Source organism: Stegostoma tigrinum, chromosome 10 (assembly GCF_030684315.1).
Source record: "Stegostoma tigrinum isolate sSteTig4 chromosome 10, sSteTig4.hap1, whole genome shotgun sequence".
In the NCBI taxonomy this organism is placed as follows: domain Eukaryota; kingdom Metazoa; phylum Chordata; class Chondrichthyes; order Orectolobiformes; family Stegostomatidae; genus Stegostoma; species Stegostoma tigrinum.
Window position 1 is genome coordinate 17,012,060 of NC_081363.1, and position 17,094 is coordinate 17,029,153.

Sequence of the window (17,094 nt, forward strand, 5' to 3'; positions counted from 1 at the left end):
AGAAACAAACCCTTTGGTCCAACTCATCCATGCTGACCAGATATCCATTATTAATCTAGTCCCATTTGTCAGCATTTGGCCCATATCCTTCTAAATCCTTCCTATTCATGTACCCATCCAGGTGCCTTTTAAATGTTTTAATTGTATCAGCCTCCACCACTTCCTCTAGCAGTTCATTCAATCCACATACCACCGTCTGCGTGAAAAAGCTGCCCCTTATGTCCTTTTCTTAAAACCCGCCTATCTCACCTTAAACCTAAGCCCTCTAGTTTTAGACTCCTCTCCCCTGAGAAAAAGACCTTGTCTATTCACTCTATCCATGTCTGTCCTGATTTTATAAACCTCTATAACATATCCCCTCAGCCTCTGATGCTCCAGGGAACATAGTCCCAGACTATTCAGCCTCTCCCTTTAGCTCAAAGCGCCCAGTCCCAGCAACATTCTTATAGATCTTTTCCAAACCCTTCCAAGTTTGACAACATCTTTCCTGTAGCAGGGAGACCAGAACTGAATACAATATTTTAGAAGTGCCAAATCTATATACAATTTTGGCTGTTCTTGTTTTGCACAAACAAGAACACTATAAAGAAAATTCTGAAGATGCGAATAATACTACAGCAAGTTCTTACTTTCTTGCAAACATCCCAATTTATGTCTTTTGGCAGACTAGTTACCTGCTTTTCAGGACCCAATTGTAACTGCACTAGATTTGGTATGTTTTATTGCGAATGAACAATGTGCAGGAAATTGTACAACGGAAATCACTTGCTAATACAAATCCACGATAAGCTAATCAAATTGTGCAGCAATCATGGTTTTCATTTGGCAGGTATTGGTTGTATTCCCACTGAATGAAAGCAGAAGACATCCATAGAGGTGAAAAATAATCAAGTTTAACATAATTACTTCACCCATTTCCCAGGTATGATGTCCTGTTTTGTGAGCCTGTAAGTTCTTTTTCAGACTGTGCCAGGAACCAGCTATTTTCCTGTGTGTCACTGTAAAAATTCCAGGAAGGGTGTGATTCATATCTTTTCTCAACAACAAATTTATATAAAAAAAAGAAGCATGATTCATACTGCAATCTATTGGTCATACGTTTATAATGCAGGTCAGCCTGAGGCAAAAGAATGCATTCTCCTTTGAAATTATTAAAATTACATCCATCGAAAAGCTACAGATACTTTTGAATCACCAGAGCATGAATCCTCCCATGATGATTCCATTATGTTAGAGGCATTTTGACTGCCCTCTGTTGCTATCCATGTTGATGTTGTGATGTTAAAAGAAAATTTTGTAATTTACCCGAAAGCGGCTACTTCGAAATTACTGCCGGAGAGTAAAAACAACTTGCATCTGTATCTGTATAGCACCTTTAACGTGCAAAGAATGACAAAGAACCCAATGGGGTAATGGCAAAAAGGAACAGAACACAAGCCAGGGAAGTGTGCTTAGGAGGGATGACTTTGCAATATAACTGCTGTAATGTGCTTGCAAGAGAGTCATCCAGTGTTAGCAATAACATTATGCAAATACATTACCAAACATATCTGTTATGGATATATACCACACTCAACGATATGTCTGTAGATCACTTGCAATTCTTCAAATTGTAAGTTATCATGTGATTCTACTGGTAATTAAAGAATTTTTTTTGGTGAATTTAGACTTCTTTCCGATGACAGTTTTCTCCCATTGGTGATGATTATATTGGTATTGTTCTTCAGCGTGAAAGAAAAATTAATATATAAATGGTTTACTGTTCTAACTTGTATCAATATATATTCTGTACATCCTCCCCAAGACAACGTCACCATCCTACCTTTTATGGCCACCTACAGTGATTCAGTGAACAGAGAAGAACATAGTGAATGGAGACTGATGAAAATTGAGATTGAGAAAAAGGCAGAAAATTGTTGGGATTGAGATACAAAGTAAATGATTCACATTTGAGGTAAGGAGGTGTTGCGGGGCTGGAAACCCTGACACTGTTGAAATAGCCAGAGGAATTGCAGATAATAAAATGTGAGGCTGGATGAACACAGCAGGCCCAGCAGCATCTCAGGAGCACAGCTGCTGGGCCTGCTGTGTTCATCCAGCCTCACATTTTATTATCTTGGATTCTCCAGCATCTGCAGTTCCCATTATCACAGAGGAATTGCAGATGCTAGTATCTCAGGCTCATTAAAAAGGGAACACTCATTTAAAACAGATGTGTGCCAACTCTGAAAGGGTTCACAACCACAAGTTGAACCACTCTCCTCTAGTACTGATCAATTCACTGTGCATTTGTATTTGTTGATGAATACATCAAAAAGGAACCTGTTCAATCTATTGTTCCAGTCTCAGCTCTTTGAAAGAGCTATTTAATAAGCACATTATTCTGTCCTTTCTCCGTCATCTTGCAATCACACCCACACCCTGTATAGACACAAAAATTACTACTGGATCTATTTCCTGCACCATTTCAAGGAGCACATTCCAGAACATGACAACTTGTTGCATAAAAATATCTTCATATCCCCCTCACCAATTATTGGCATCTTCTAGTTACCACCACTTCTGGCAATCTCTGGAATTTTGTCTTCACTAGTTTCCAAATGTTGGTTGTTAAATTAAATGGTCATTCCCTAAAGCGAAATGAATTGAACATCAAAAGCCCCGAAGCTGTAATACACGGGAACAAAATTCTCATGAGTGGAGTCGAATCACAACAATAGGTTGGCATCGCTTTGCTAAATCAAGAGTAAACTAAAAAACTCTTAATCGAATCATAATTCGATCTTCTCCTGCAGTTGTCCCCTTCATCATTATCTGGCAAGGTGTTCTAAGCATATTTCCTTTATTACTAATTCAGAGAATACCTTTCTGCCAGATGACAGCAAATAAATATGATACAGTTAGAACTTTTTCAAAAATTGAAAAACCGTTAAATCAAGGATATTTCAGTGCCAATTGTGGTTTTTCTCGCGCTGTGAGTTGACTGGGGATTTTGATTGAGGCTGCCAGAGCTTATTGCTCTCAGGACCCTGATCAAATGATCAAAGCATGAGGACCTCCACCCACATGTCTGTGGCAGAATACATTTTTGACATGAAACTATCTGGTTTTGGCCTATTGTGTTACTTTCTGAACAAACGGAAATATTTTACACATAAAATACAGAAGCCCACGGAATTTGAAGGGTAGCCTGATAGAGATTTATAAAATGGCGAGGTGCATTGATAGTGTGAAGAGCCAAGATTGTGTTCTGAGGATAGGGAAATCCAGAAATAGTGGGCATAGGTTTAAGGTGAGAGGGGAAAGATTTTAAAAGGATCTGAGCAATAAAGTTTTCATTCAGAAGTTGGTACATGATTGGGCTGAGCTGCCAGAGAAAGTGGTGGAGGTGGGTATAAATGCAACATATAAAAGACATGTGGATGGGTATATGAATAGGAAGGGTTCACAGGAATATGGGCCAAATATGCTGGCAAATGGAACTAGATCAGAATGGGATATGTGGCCGGCATGGATGAGTTGGACTGAAGGGCCTGTTTCAGTGCTGTATGACGCTAAGACTTGGATAGAGATTCGTATATCCAAATTTGCTTTTGACGCAAAGGGAGGTGGCATTGTAGACAGTGTAGATACAGAAAAAAATTACAAAGTGATATTGATTGTCTTGGTGAATAAGCAAAACTGTGGCAGATGAAGTTTAATGTAAGCAAGTGTGAGGCTATCCATTTTGGACCAAGGCAGGATAGATTAGGGTACTTCGTAGACGGCATGAATGTAAATACAGAAGATGTCCAAAAACAACAAAGTGTGTAGCTGGATGAACACAGCAGGCCAAGCAGCATCTCAGGAGCACAAAAGCTGACGTTTCGGGCCTAGCCCCTTCATCAGAGAGGGGGATGGGGTGAGGGTTCTGGAATAAATAGGGAGAGAGGGGGATGCAGACCGAAGGTGGAGAGAAAAGAAGATAGGTGGAGAGGAGAGTATAGGTGGGGAGGTAGGGAGGGGATAGGTCAGTCCAGGGAGGACGGACAGGTCAAGGAGGCAGGATGAGGTTATTAGGTAGGAAATGGAGGTGTGGCTTGAGGTGGGAGGAGGGGATAGGTGAGAGGAAGAACAGGTTAGGGAGGCAGGGACAAGCTGGGCTGATTTAGGGATGCAGTGAGGGGAGGGGAGATTTTGAAGCTGGTGAAGTCCACATTGATACCATTGGGCTGCAGGGTTCCCAAGCGGAATATGAGTTGCTGTTCTTGCAACCTTTGGGTGGCATCATTGTGGCACTGCAGGAGGCCCATGATGGTCATGTCATCTGAGGAATAGGAGGGGGAGTTAAAATGGTTCGCGACTGGGAGGTGCAATTGTTTATTGCGAACCGAGCAGAGGTGTTCTGCAAAACGGTCCGCTTGGTTTCCCCAATGTAGAGGAAGCCACACCGGGTACAGTGGATACAGTATACCACATTGGCAGATGTGTGAACATCTGCTTAATATGGAAAGTCACCTTGGGTCTGCTCAATATGGAAAGTCACCTTGGGTTGCTTCCTCTACATTGGGGAAACCAGGCGGAGGCTTGGGGACCGCTTTGCAGAACACCTCCGCTCGGTTCGCAATAAACAACTGCACCTCCCAGTCGCAAACCATTTTAACTCCCCCACCCATTCCTTAGATGACATGTCCATCATGGGCCTCCTGCAGTGCCACAATGATGCCACCCAAAGGTTGCAGGAACAGCAACTCATATTCCGCTTGGGAACCCTGCAGTCCAATGGTATAAGACCATAAGATATAGGAGTGGAAGTAAGGCCATTCGGCCCATCAAGTCCACTCCACCATTTAAATCATGGCTGATGGGCATTTCAACTCCACTTCCCTGCACTCTCCCCGTAGCCCTTGATTCCTTCTGAGATCAAGAATTTGTCGATCTCTGCCTTGAAGGCATCCAATGTCCCGGCCTCCACTGCACTCCGTGGCAACGAATTCCACAAGCCCACCACTCTCTGGCTGAAGAAATGTCTCCTCATTTCAGTATTAAATTTACCCCCTCTAATTTTAAGGCTGTGCCCACGGGTCCTAGTCTCCCCGCCTGACGGAAACACTTTCCTAGCATCCACCCCTTCTAAACCATACATTATCTTGTAAGTTTCTATTAGATCTCCCCTCAACCTTCTAAACTCTAAAGAGTACAATCCCAGGATCCTTAGCTGTTCATTATGCGTTAAACCTACCATTCCAGGGATCATCCGTGTGAATCTCCGCTGGACACGTATCAATGTGGACTTCACAAGCTTCAAAATCTCCCCTTCCCCCATTGCATCCCAAAACCAGCCCAGCACGCCCCCTCCCCCCACTGCATCCCTAAACCAGCCCAGCTTGTCCCCGCCTCCCTAGACTGTTCTTCCTCTCACCTATCCCCTCCTCCCACCTCAAGCCTCACCTCCATTTCCTACCTAATAACCTCATCCCGCCTCCTTGACCTGTCCGTCCTCCCTGGACTGACCTATCCCCTCCCTACCTCCCCACCTATACTCTCCTCTCCACCTATCTTTTCTCTCCATGTTCGGTCCGCCTCTCCCTCTCTCCCTATTTATTCCAGAACCCTCACCCCATCCCCCTCTCTGATGAAGGGTCTAGGCCTGAAACGTCAGCTTTTGTGCTCCTGAGATGCTGCTTGGCCTGCTGTGTTCATCCAGCTTCACACTTTGTTATCTTGGATTCTCCAGCATCTGCAGTTCCATTATCTCTGATGCCCAAAGACACTTGGGTCTAGGGGCATAGATCTTTAAAATGTCACAAACAGGGGCAGAAAATAATCAAAAAAGCTAATAGGATGCTGGCCTATATATCTCTAGGATAAAGCCCTATTAAGACCCCATTTGCAGAACTGTGAGTGGATTCAGATGCCACATGTAGGAAGGATACACTGGCCTTGGACAGGTTACAAAGTAGGTTCACAAAAATGATACCTGGACTTCAGATGTTATGAGGAGATATTATACAAATTAAGCCTGCTTTCTCTAGGATTTAAAAGGTTAGGGGGTGATCTGATCTAAGTCTTCATGACATATGAAGGAAGTAAATATTCAGGAGTTCGCAGAGATCTGTAAGAATAATAGGATTGTAATAGTGGGGGTTTTTAACTTTCCAAATATAGACTGGGACTGCCACAGTGTTAAGGGCTCAGACGGGCAGGAACTTGTTAAGTGTGTTCTGGAAAGCTTTCTCAATCAATATGTAGATGACCCTACTAGAGAAGGGGCATGACTTAATCCTATCCTGGAAAATAAAGCAGAGCAAGTTTAGGAAACCTGGTCAACATGAACCAATTGGGCTGAAGGGCCTGTCTCCATGCTGTATGACTCTATAACTCTGTAATTATAGGAAAAGACAGGGTAAATAAAGATTAAGTATTTACACTGATCGGCGATTCTAGAAGTAGGGGGCATAGTCTGAAAACTAGGACCAGAGCATTCAGGAATGATGTTAGGAAATACTCCTACACACAAAGAGTGGTACATGTTTGGAACTCCGTTCTACAAATGGCAGTAAAATACTGAATCAGATGTTAATTTCAATTCTGAGATAGATACATTTTTGTTAAGCAGAGGTATTAAAGGTATATTGCCAAAAGCAGGCATATGGTGTTAGGCGACAGATGAGCCATGATCTCATTGAATGGTAGAACAGACTTGAGGAGCTGAATGGTCTATTCCTGTCCTTATCAGCACCAAGCACAGCATGAAATGTTAAATTTGGAAAAAATCTAGGATCACAGGACATAATCTCAGAATAAGTGGTTGCACTTTTAAAACAGGGGTGAGGAGGAATTTCTTCTCTCAGATGGTTGTGAATCTTTAGAATTCTTCACTACAAAGGGCTATTAAGGCTGGGTGATTAAATATGTTCAAATACAATTTACACAGTTTCTTTTTAACTGGTAAGGGAATCCAGGGTCAAGAGGAAATGGCAGGAAAGTGGGGTGAGGATTATTAGATCAGCCATGATTTCATTGAATGGCAGAATACACTTGAAAGAGTGAATGGTCCAATTTCTGCTCCTACGTCCTACGGTCATACCATTTTTGTGTTTGTCTATAGAGCATTTCACATTCAAGCATTAACCTCTTTTCCTTCGGCATTGCTGTTCAGCTCCTGAGGTTCACCTCCCAATGTGAAGTGTGCCCTGTTCCTGGAGTTCAGAGAAATGAGACAATTCCAGGAACTGAACACCCTCCTATTTCCATCACTGCATCTGTGATCGAGCAAATGAGCTCAACTTGGTGTTGTCCAGCATCACTATTCCAAACCATTGACAAAGCATCCATGTTCAGAAACCACTGCGAGAGGAATGGTGCTAATGTATTCACATCCTACCATGGTATGATATGGCATTACTGTAGTTCAACTCACTGAGCAAGAGGTCTAACCAAATAAAATTCCTAAATTTGGTTTTCAGCAGTATATTCTAATAGAAATTGGTTTCTATTAGAGTTTATCATAAATTTGGTCCTCAGTAGGTGTGATGAGTAATGTGTTAATTTTCTTTGGCTCCTTTCAATCTAGTGAACTCGCTAAATGACCCAAAACTCAGCCGATGAGGGTATTTTGCTACCTGAGGGAACTTTCAGCTTAATCCTCCCTGTCCCCTCAGTTTGATTCCTATCGTCCTATTCTTAAATGAAGTTTTCTCCAATCATTAGGAACCTCCTCTAGCATCCTCTAACACAACAGGGAAGCAGATAATACTGTCACAGCCAATCCCTGGGCGAGGGCAAGCTGTATCATCACAGACAAGATGCCCCCAAATTGGTATAGTCCTCTAGAGAAGGGAAGAATTAACTCAGAGACGGTAGGAACTGCCGATGCTGGAGAATTTGAGATAACAAAGTGTGAAGCTGGATAAACACAGCAGGACAAGCAGCATCAGAGGAGCAGGAAGGCAGCATCAGAGGAGCTCCCCTTCTTTAGTCTCTCTCACTCCCTCACCTTGGTTAGTGCTACAAGGGTAATTTAAAACAGGGATCCCTTACCTTATGGAGGCCTATCCCAATTCCAATGTAGTTATAACAAGGTGTAGAGCTGGATGAACACAGCAGGCCAAGCAGTATCAGAGGAGCAGGAAAGCTGATGTATCGGGTCTAGTCCTTTCTTCAGAAAAATGTAGTTATAGAACATAGAACATAGAAGAGTACAGCACAGTACAGGCCCTTCGGCCCACGAAGTTGTGCCGTGGAATAATCCTAATCCAAAACTAAAATAACCTAACCTACATTCCCCTCACTTCACTGCTGTCCATGTGCATGTCCAGCAGTCGCTTAAATGTCACTGATGACTCCACTTCCACGACTACCACTGGTAAGCCAATTTAGCCAGGCCTTCCTGGTTAAGGAAAATGTGACAAAAAAAAGTTGCTGGAAAAGCTCAGCAGCATCTGTGAAGAAAAAAAAAATCAGAGTTAACATTTCAGGTCCGGTGACCCTTGGGACCTGAAACATTAACTCTGATTTGTTTCTTCACAGATGCTGACGGACCTGCTGAGCTTTTCCAGCAACTTCTGTTTTTGCTCCTGTTTTACAGCATCCGAGGTTCTTTTTCAGTTTTTAAGGAAAAAGTGAGTATTATTTAGCGAGATGTGAGCAAAAGTAATGAATTGCAACATTACACAGAAATAAGAAGCAAGGAAGCATACACAGTTCGTAAAAAAGATTTCCAAATCAATCTTTGGTCTGTCCAGGCAGAGTAGATGGTGAATTGTTTAAGCCGTTAAGTTGGGCGGTTTCAGAAACACTGATCTTGGCAATGGAGCAATTGGTCTGGAGATTCTTGAGCCTGCAAGTTAGCCAAAGGGAGTCGTCCTGTTTATTTCTCCACAGTGACATTACTGTTTAGTGACTTGCTTCCAGCAAGGACAAAGACAGGGAGAGGGGAGACAGCAATAGAGAGAGAGAGAGAGAGAGAGAAAGATAGATAGATAGATAGAGAGAGATAGCGAGAGAGATAGAGAGAGATAGACAGAGAGATAGATAGAGAGAGAGCGCACACACACACACACACACACACACACAAACACACACACATACATAGAGAGAGAGAGAGAAAGAGATTTCTTTTTACCTGCAAACAAAGGGCGCCTTTCAGCTTCACAGCACACACAGCAATACCATAACACCAGACTGGCGCACACATTTCTGGGGTGCAGTTGTTTTTTTTAATCCCTTGTCTTATGTATTCCTGAAAGGGAAAAACAAATGTGTCTTTTCTTTCCAAATTGCTTCCCTTAATCTCTCAGCATGTTTACAGTCTGTAACATAACAAGGAAATGATTTCCAGTGAGATGTTAATAGGATTTATTATCACCGCAACCACAGGAGGTTACAGTTTAGCTTTTGCATTGCACCTCTTCCTTGACACCAACCAAGTGAGACAATACATTGTTCCTCCTTGGACAGAATACAATCCAAACAGGAGTTTTCTCTTTCTGGCCTACAGTCCTGTCCCTTATTCCATCCAACTTCCTGAAAATGACCTGTGGGCCTACAAAACCCAATCACCTCCATTACTATCGTGGCTGGAGCTAAAAATTGATCTTGAGTCTAACGAAGACTTCTTTGGCAAATGCAGGCATTATTATGATATGGCACTGATCAAACATAGGCCAGAAGGGAGTAGGTTTGATTCATCAGGCATTGCTAAGCTTTTATTTGCATATGAAGAACAAAGTATTTCAGTCAGTACACTTGAGGGCTGTGTGACCATTTGAAACTATACCTTGCTAGGAAATTGCATTATGGAAGAACAGAGAATGCTGCAGAGCCACTGCATTGTATGTTATTCATATGAGAAAAACACCTTTCTTCCTTAAGTTCATCTGGTTCTGGTGTATATTTTGAAGCACATCCCACCAAACAGGCTAAAAGCAAATAAACTTATAATATAATATATAACAATAGAACCTCATTTATAGAACACAGTAAAACACATGTCTCTATTTAAGTTGTTAGTATTTGCTGGCAAATGATTTATGCAGTTAACAGTATTACAGTGTAACAATACAGGAATTTGGAAAAACGTCTCAGTTTGAGATTATAATTTCGAACTTCTGGGGAATTCTCTTTTAAAGCTTGTGCTAACTGTCTAGGAATGCTTCAGGGATAAATAAGTTAATTGGTTCATTAGATTTGTTTCCAAGGTGGTGAACCTTATCTGACCCTTGTCCCACAGGAAACACTGCATTAATAAAATTGATCTGAGCCTCATGTGGGTAGAAATAATATAAATAAGCACATAGTTATAAAATTTTAACAAGTGTTAGTCATAAAATTGTATCTCCTTTGTATGTGACGTAAGGACATAGGAAGGTATTGACAGGATAAAACATTCACTGCATGTACAGGGCCCATTCAAACCATTCCCATTTTGCCAGTCTCCAAATGTGTTCTTTACTAGTAATGGAATAAGCTGCTATTTTGGGCAGCAAAGCAGATATATCAAATAAAACTTTCAAAAAAAATTGCTGCATTTATTTTTTTTCACATGTTCATTCCAAGTCTGCATTCACTACCCAATTATGTGATAATTGCTAAGTGCAAAGCAGTTGAAATGTCATGTGGCTGGAGACAACGTGAGCTTGTAATTGTTTCTCTAATTCAAAATTCCTCCATGTTACATCGTGATCTGTTAACCTTGGATTGTACTTCGACCCAGTCTTCTTTTCTTTCCCCCAAATGAGTCAGATTGCTCTCACTTTACAAGACAAATTATTCTCTCTTTTCTTCACAGCTGAATAATTTTAAAATTTAATTCTTGGCCTTCCGCGAACTGTCCCAACCACCCAATGGGCTGATTCTTACATTTATTTTTGGCTAAGTTTCGGCTGCATTGAATATTTTTTGGAGGGTTCAACGCTGCAAGGTCTAGCGAGTTTCCTCATTGTGTTTTACTGAAAGAGCCACTTTAACAACCTACGCTGCCACTATGGATCACTCTCATCAGATTCTAGCCCCGTCTTACCACGTGCAACTTGCCACAATGGATTTCCTGAAATCAATCAGCATTGCACTGTTCTCGTGCTGTTAAGGACTGGTCACAGAGCTTGCTCAGTTAAGGAAAGCCTACAACTTTATTAAACAAAAGGTTACTATGCCTTCAACTTGCCAAGTGCAAGGAGGCACACTTCCTGGTGATGATTCCTTGAGCCTGGGCCACCTTTAAAAGCCAGTTGTGCTCCTGGATAAGCACTGGCAGTCCAGAGCTGCGCCACAAGATTCCTGAGATTTGCTCTGCACAGGGCACACAGGAGCAGATTTGAAGTTCCTTTTTAAAGGTAGGCATCTGAAGGTATTGCTGGGTGAAGTGGAGCAAATGCAAGAATTCCTGTTCCCCAATTCAGCAGTGGAGGCCAAGACAACTTGGTCTGAGATTGGTACCCAGGTCAGTGAAGTTTCAGCCATCTGGACAAATGCCCTACGCTGTGCGAAGACGATCAAAGTCCTTAGAGTCCATAGAGTCATACAGCATTGAAACAGGCTCCTCGGCCCACCGTGTCTATGCTGTCCAACAAACACCAAACTATACTAATCCCATTTTCCTGCACTTAGTCCTACTATAGCCGACTATTCCTGGCATTTTAACTCTTCATCCAGATGTTTATTAGATATTGAGAGAGTACCTGCCTCCAGCACCCTCTCAGGCAGCACTTTTAATGTAACTGGCACTCTCTGGATACAAAAAACTTACCTCTGATCTCCTGTAAACCATTTGCTCCTCACCTTGAAATCAGCTTTCCTGCTCCTCTGATGCTGCCTGGCCTGCTGTGTTCATCCAGCTCCACACCTTGTTATATCAGATTCTCCAGCATCTGCAGTTCCTGCTGTCTTTGAAATTATGCCCATTGGTTTTAGACACATCTGCCTTGGGGAAGAGACTCTCATGGTCTATGCCTCTCATACTGTTGTATATCTCAATCAGATAACCCCTTCAGCCTCCTCGACTCCAAAGAAAACAAACCCAACCTTTTCCATCTCCCCTCATAACTAAGACCTTTCATCACAGGCAACACTGAGCAGCATGATGGCTCAGTGGTTAGCACTGCTGCCTCACAGCGCCAGGGACCTGGATTCGATTCCACCCTCAGTCTGTGTGGAGTTTCCACATTCTCCCCATGTCTGCATGGGTTTCTTCCAGGCGCTCGGGTTTCTTCCCACAGTCCAAAGATTTGCAGGTTAAGTGGATTGGCCATGCTAAATTGCCTGTAGTGTTCATGGGTATGTGGCTTCGGTGGGTTATTGAGGGGGTGGGTCTGGGTGGGATGCTCCAAGGGTCGGTGTGGACTTGTTGGGCCGAAAGGCCTGTTTCCACACTGTAGGGATTCTATGATCTATGATCATTCTGGTTAATCTCCTCTGTATCTCCTCCAGTATAGTCCTTCTCCACTCTACACTCACTCTATCTCAAGCGAAGGCTTGGGGACCGCTTTGCAGAACACCTCCGCTCGGTTCGCAACAAACAACTGCACCTCCCAGTCGCGAACCATTTCCACTCCCCCTCCCATTCTTTAGATGACATGTCCATCATGGGCCTCCTGCAGTGCCACAATGATGCCACCCGAGGGTTGCAGGAACAGCATCTCATATTCCGCTTGGGAACCCTGCAGCCCAATGGTATCAATGTGGACTTCACCAGCTTCAAAATCTCCCCTTCCCCCACCGCATCCCAAAACCAGCCCAGTTCGTCCCCTCCCACCACTGCACCACACAACCAGCCCAGCTCTTCCCCTCCACCCACTGCATCCCAAAACCAGTCCAACCTGTCTCTGCCTCCCTAACCTGTTCTTCCTCTCACCCATCCCTTCCTCCCACCCCAAGCCGCACCTCCATCTCCTACCTACTAACCTCATCCCACCTCCTTGACCTGTCCGTCTTCCCTGGACTGACCTATCCCCTCCCTACCTCCCCACCTATACTCTCCTCTCCACCTATCTTCTTTTCTCTCCATCTTCGGTCCGCCTCCCCCTCTCTCCCTATTTATTCCAGACCCCTCACCCCATCCCCCTCTCTGATGAAGGGTCTAGGCCCGAAACGTCAGCTTTTGTGCTCCTGAGATGCTGCTGGGCCTGCTGTGTTCATCCAGCCTCACATTTTATTATCTTAGATTCTCCAGCATCTGCAGTTCCCATTATCACTATCTCAAGATAATAAAATGTGAGGCTGGATGAACACAGCAGGACAAGCAGCATCTCAGGAGCACAAAAGCTGATGTTTCGGGTCTAGACCCTTCATCAGAGAGGGGGATGGGGTGAGGGCTCTGGAATAAATAGGATGAGAGGGGGAGGCGGACTGTAGATGGAGAGAAAAGAAGATAGGTGGAGAGAGTATAGGTGGGGAGGTAGGGAGGGGATAGGTCAGTCCAGGGAAGACGGACAGGTCAAGGAGGTGGGATGAGGTTAGTAGGTAGGAGATGGGGGTGCGGCTTGGGGTGGGAGGAAGAACAGGTTAGGGAGGCAGAGACAGGTTGGACTGGTTTTGTGATGCAGTGGGTGGAGGGGAAGAGCTGGGCTGGTTGTGTGGTGCAGTGGGGGGAGGGGACGAACTGGGCTGGTTTAGGGATGCGGTGGGGGAAGGGGAGATTTTGAAGCTCGAGAAGTCCACATTGATACCATTGGGCTGCAGGGTTCCCAAGCGGAATATGAGATGCTGTTCTTGCAACCTTCGGGTGGCATCATTGTGGCACTGCAGGAGGCCCATGATGGACATGTCATCTAAAGAATGGGAGGGGGAGTGGAAATGGTTCGTGACTGGGAGGTGCAGTTGTTTGTTGTGAACCGAGCGGAGGTGTTCTGCAAAGCGGTCCCCAAGCCTCCGCTTGGTTTCCCCAATGTAGAGGAAGCCACACCGGGTACAGTGGATGCAGTACACCACATTGGCAGATGTGCAGGTGAACCTCTGCTTAATGTGGAATGTCATCTTGGGGCCTGGGATAGGGGTGAGGGAGGAGGTGTGGGGACAAGTGTAGCATTTCCTGCGGTTGCAGGGGAAGGTGACGGGTGTGGTGGGGTTGGAGGGCAGTGTGGAGCGAACAAGGGAGTCACGGAGAGGGTGGTCTCTCCGGAAAGCAGACAGGGGTGGGGATGGAAAAATGTCTTGGGTGGTGGGGTCGGATTGTAGATGGCGGAAGTGTCGGAGGATGATGCATTGTATCCGGAGGTTGGTGGGGTGGTATGTGAGAACGAGGGGGATCCTCTTTGGGCGGTTGTGGCGGGGGCGGGGTGTGAGGGATGTGTTGCGGGAAATGCGGGAGACGCGATCAAGGGCATTCTCGACCACTGCGGGGGGAAAGTTGCGGTCCTTGAAGAACTTGGACATCTGGGATGTGCGGGAGTGGAATGTCTTATCGTGGGAGCAGATGCGGCGGAGGCGGAGGAATTGGGAATAGGGGATGGAATTTTTGCAGGAGGGTGGGTGGGAGGAGGTGTATTCTAGGAAGCTGTGGGAGTCGGTGGGCTTGAAATGGACATCAGTTACAAGCTGGTTGCCTGAGATGGAGACTGAGGGGTCCAGGAAGGTGAGGGATGTGCTGGAGATGGCCCAGCTGAACTTGAGGTTGGGGTGGGAGGTGTTGGTGAAGTGGATGAACTGTTCGAGCTCCTCTGGGGAGCAAGAGGCGGCGCCAATACAGTCATCAATGTAACGGAGGAAGAGGTGGGGTTTGGGGCCTGTGTAGGTGCGGAAGAGGGACTGTTCCACGTGACCTACAAAGAGGCAGGCATAGCTGGGGCCCATGCAGGTGCCCATGGCCACCCCCTTGGTCTGTAGGAAGTGGGAGGAATTGAAAGAGAAGTTGTTGAGGGTGAGGACAAGTTCAGCTAGGCAGATGAGGGTGTCGGTGGAGGGGGACTGGTCGGGCCTGCAGGACAGGAAGAAGCGGAGGGCCTTGAGGCCATCTGCATGAGGAATACAGGTGTATAGGGACTGGCTGTCCATGGTGAAAATGAGGTGTTGGGGGCCAGGGAATTGGAAGTCACTATCTCAATCTAAGTTTGTGGTCTACGACTCCTGTTGTCATCTGCAATATTGTCCCTCACTCACTGTCACCATCCAACCTCTTACACAACTAATACTACAGCATTCCAATGACAGATGCCAGTTAAGTTTGAAGCGCAGAAATAGGTAAATCAGAGATAAACCTTGACGGGTATTAAAGGTTATTAAAGGATGCCAAGTATGGTTATATTCAACCACAAAATGTAACAAGGAGGATACCAATAAAAGCAACAAGAACACTTATGAAGAGCTTGAGTTACAAAGAGACAGTCACAGCATGTTTTTACTTTGGAGAAATGATGTAATTTAAAATTCTTTCTCTTCTAGAGCTGTTAAGGACTGTTCACAGAGTCTGCCCAGTTAAGGCAAACCTACAAATTTATTAAACTACAGGTTATCATGCCTTCAATTTGCCAAGTGCAAGGGGACACACTTCGTAGTGATGTTTTCTGTGTTTTTTCAGCATATCACACCATCAACATTAACAGCAAGAGGATCATTCAAAACATTCAGTTTTGAAGGGCTGAAACAATATCAAAATATAACCAAAGGCGAGAATTAGGAAAAGAAACAGTAGTCAATTTGTAAATGACACTCCCACAACTGGCAGAGAACTTTGATCATTCATTCCTTCATCCTTTGATGCTACATCAGTTGTTAACTTTAAACGCAGGATAGAAATATTTTTGTTAAGCAAAGATATTCAGAGATGTAGACCTAAAACAATTATAAGAAGTTGGACCACAGATCTGCCATGATATCATTGAATGACAGAACAAACTTGTGGGGCTGAATGGCCAACTACTGTTCCTCTGCTCCACGTAAATGAATGAAACTGAAAATCTGAGCAATTATCATAATAATCCTATGTTTCAGGAATGAAAGTTGGGGAATTCAGATAAAAGATGTGTCATCTGCACAGTCTGCCGGTGAGGCTTTTATAATGTAGCTAGAAGAAACAATTGATATCACATCTTTATCGTTCTGAGGAAGGGTCACTTCACCTGAAATGTTTCCTCTGATTTCTCTCCACAGATACTGCCGGACCTGTTGTGCTTTTCCAGCAATTTCTGTTTTTGTTTACTTTCATTCCAATGTCTAGTTTCAAAGCGTGATTTAGCATAACTAAAACAAGGTAATATGATGTTTTAAAAAGGCTTTGAAACTAAATTTCTTCGAGCGGAACAACAGTTTTGACGAAATAAGTGTAACAATAATGTGTTTCATTGATAGCACTAATCTTGTTTATGCATGGTTCCCTTCATCGAGCAGAGCAATATGGTTGGGTGAACTATTTTCATAATCAAGAAAGAGGAACAAGAAAACGCTACTGGGCCCATCAAGCCTGCTCCACCGTTCAATAAGAACACTGCTGATTAGATTTGTGCTTCAACTTCACTATCCTACCTGACCACACTGTGACCTCCACCCTTTACCCTCAGCCTTTTCTGTGTATCTTCTCTGAACGGGTTCCAATGTAATCACAAGTACAATGGATACCAGAAATCTGAATATTGGGAGGTGATGCACTGGTGTCATCCATACACTATTAATCTGAAGACTTACGTAATGTTCGGGATACTTGCGTGTGAATCGCACCGTGGGAGATGGTGGAATTTGAATTCAATAAAAAAAATCTGGAATTAAAAGTCCAATGATGACCACAAATCAATTGTCAGGAAAACCCATCTGGTTCACTAATGTCCTTTAGGGAAGGGAACTGCCATCCTTACCTGGTCTGGCCTACATGTGACCCCAGACTCACAGCAATGTGGTTGACTCTTAACTGCCCTCTGGGCAATTAGGGATGGGCAATAAATGCTGGTTTAGCCAGTGATGCCCTCATCTGATTTTCTAGCTTCTAAAGTTAGTAATTCAAGGGGAGGCAATGGTCTAGTGGTATTATCGCTGGGGGCCCGGGTTCAAATTCAGCCACAACACATGGTGGAATTTGAATTAAATAAAATATCTGGAATTAAAAATCTAATGAAGACCATGAATCCATTGTCAATTGTTGGGAAAAACCCTTCTGGTTCACTAATGTCCTTCACAGAAGGAAACTGC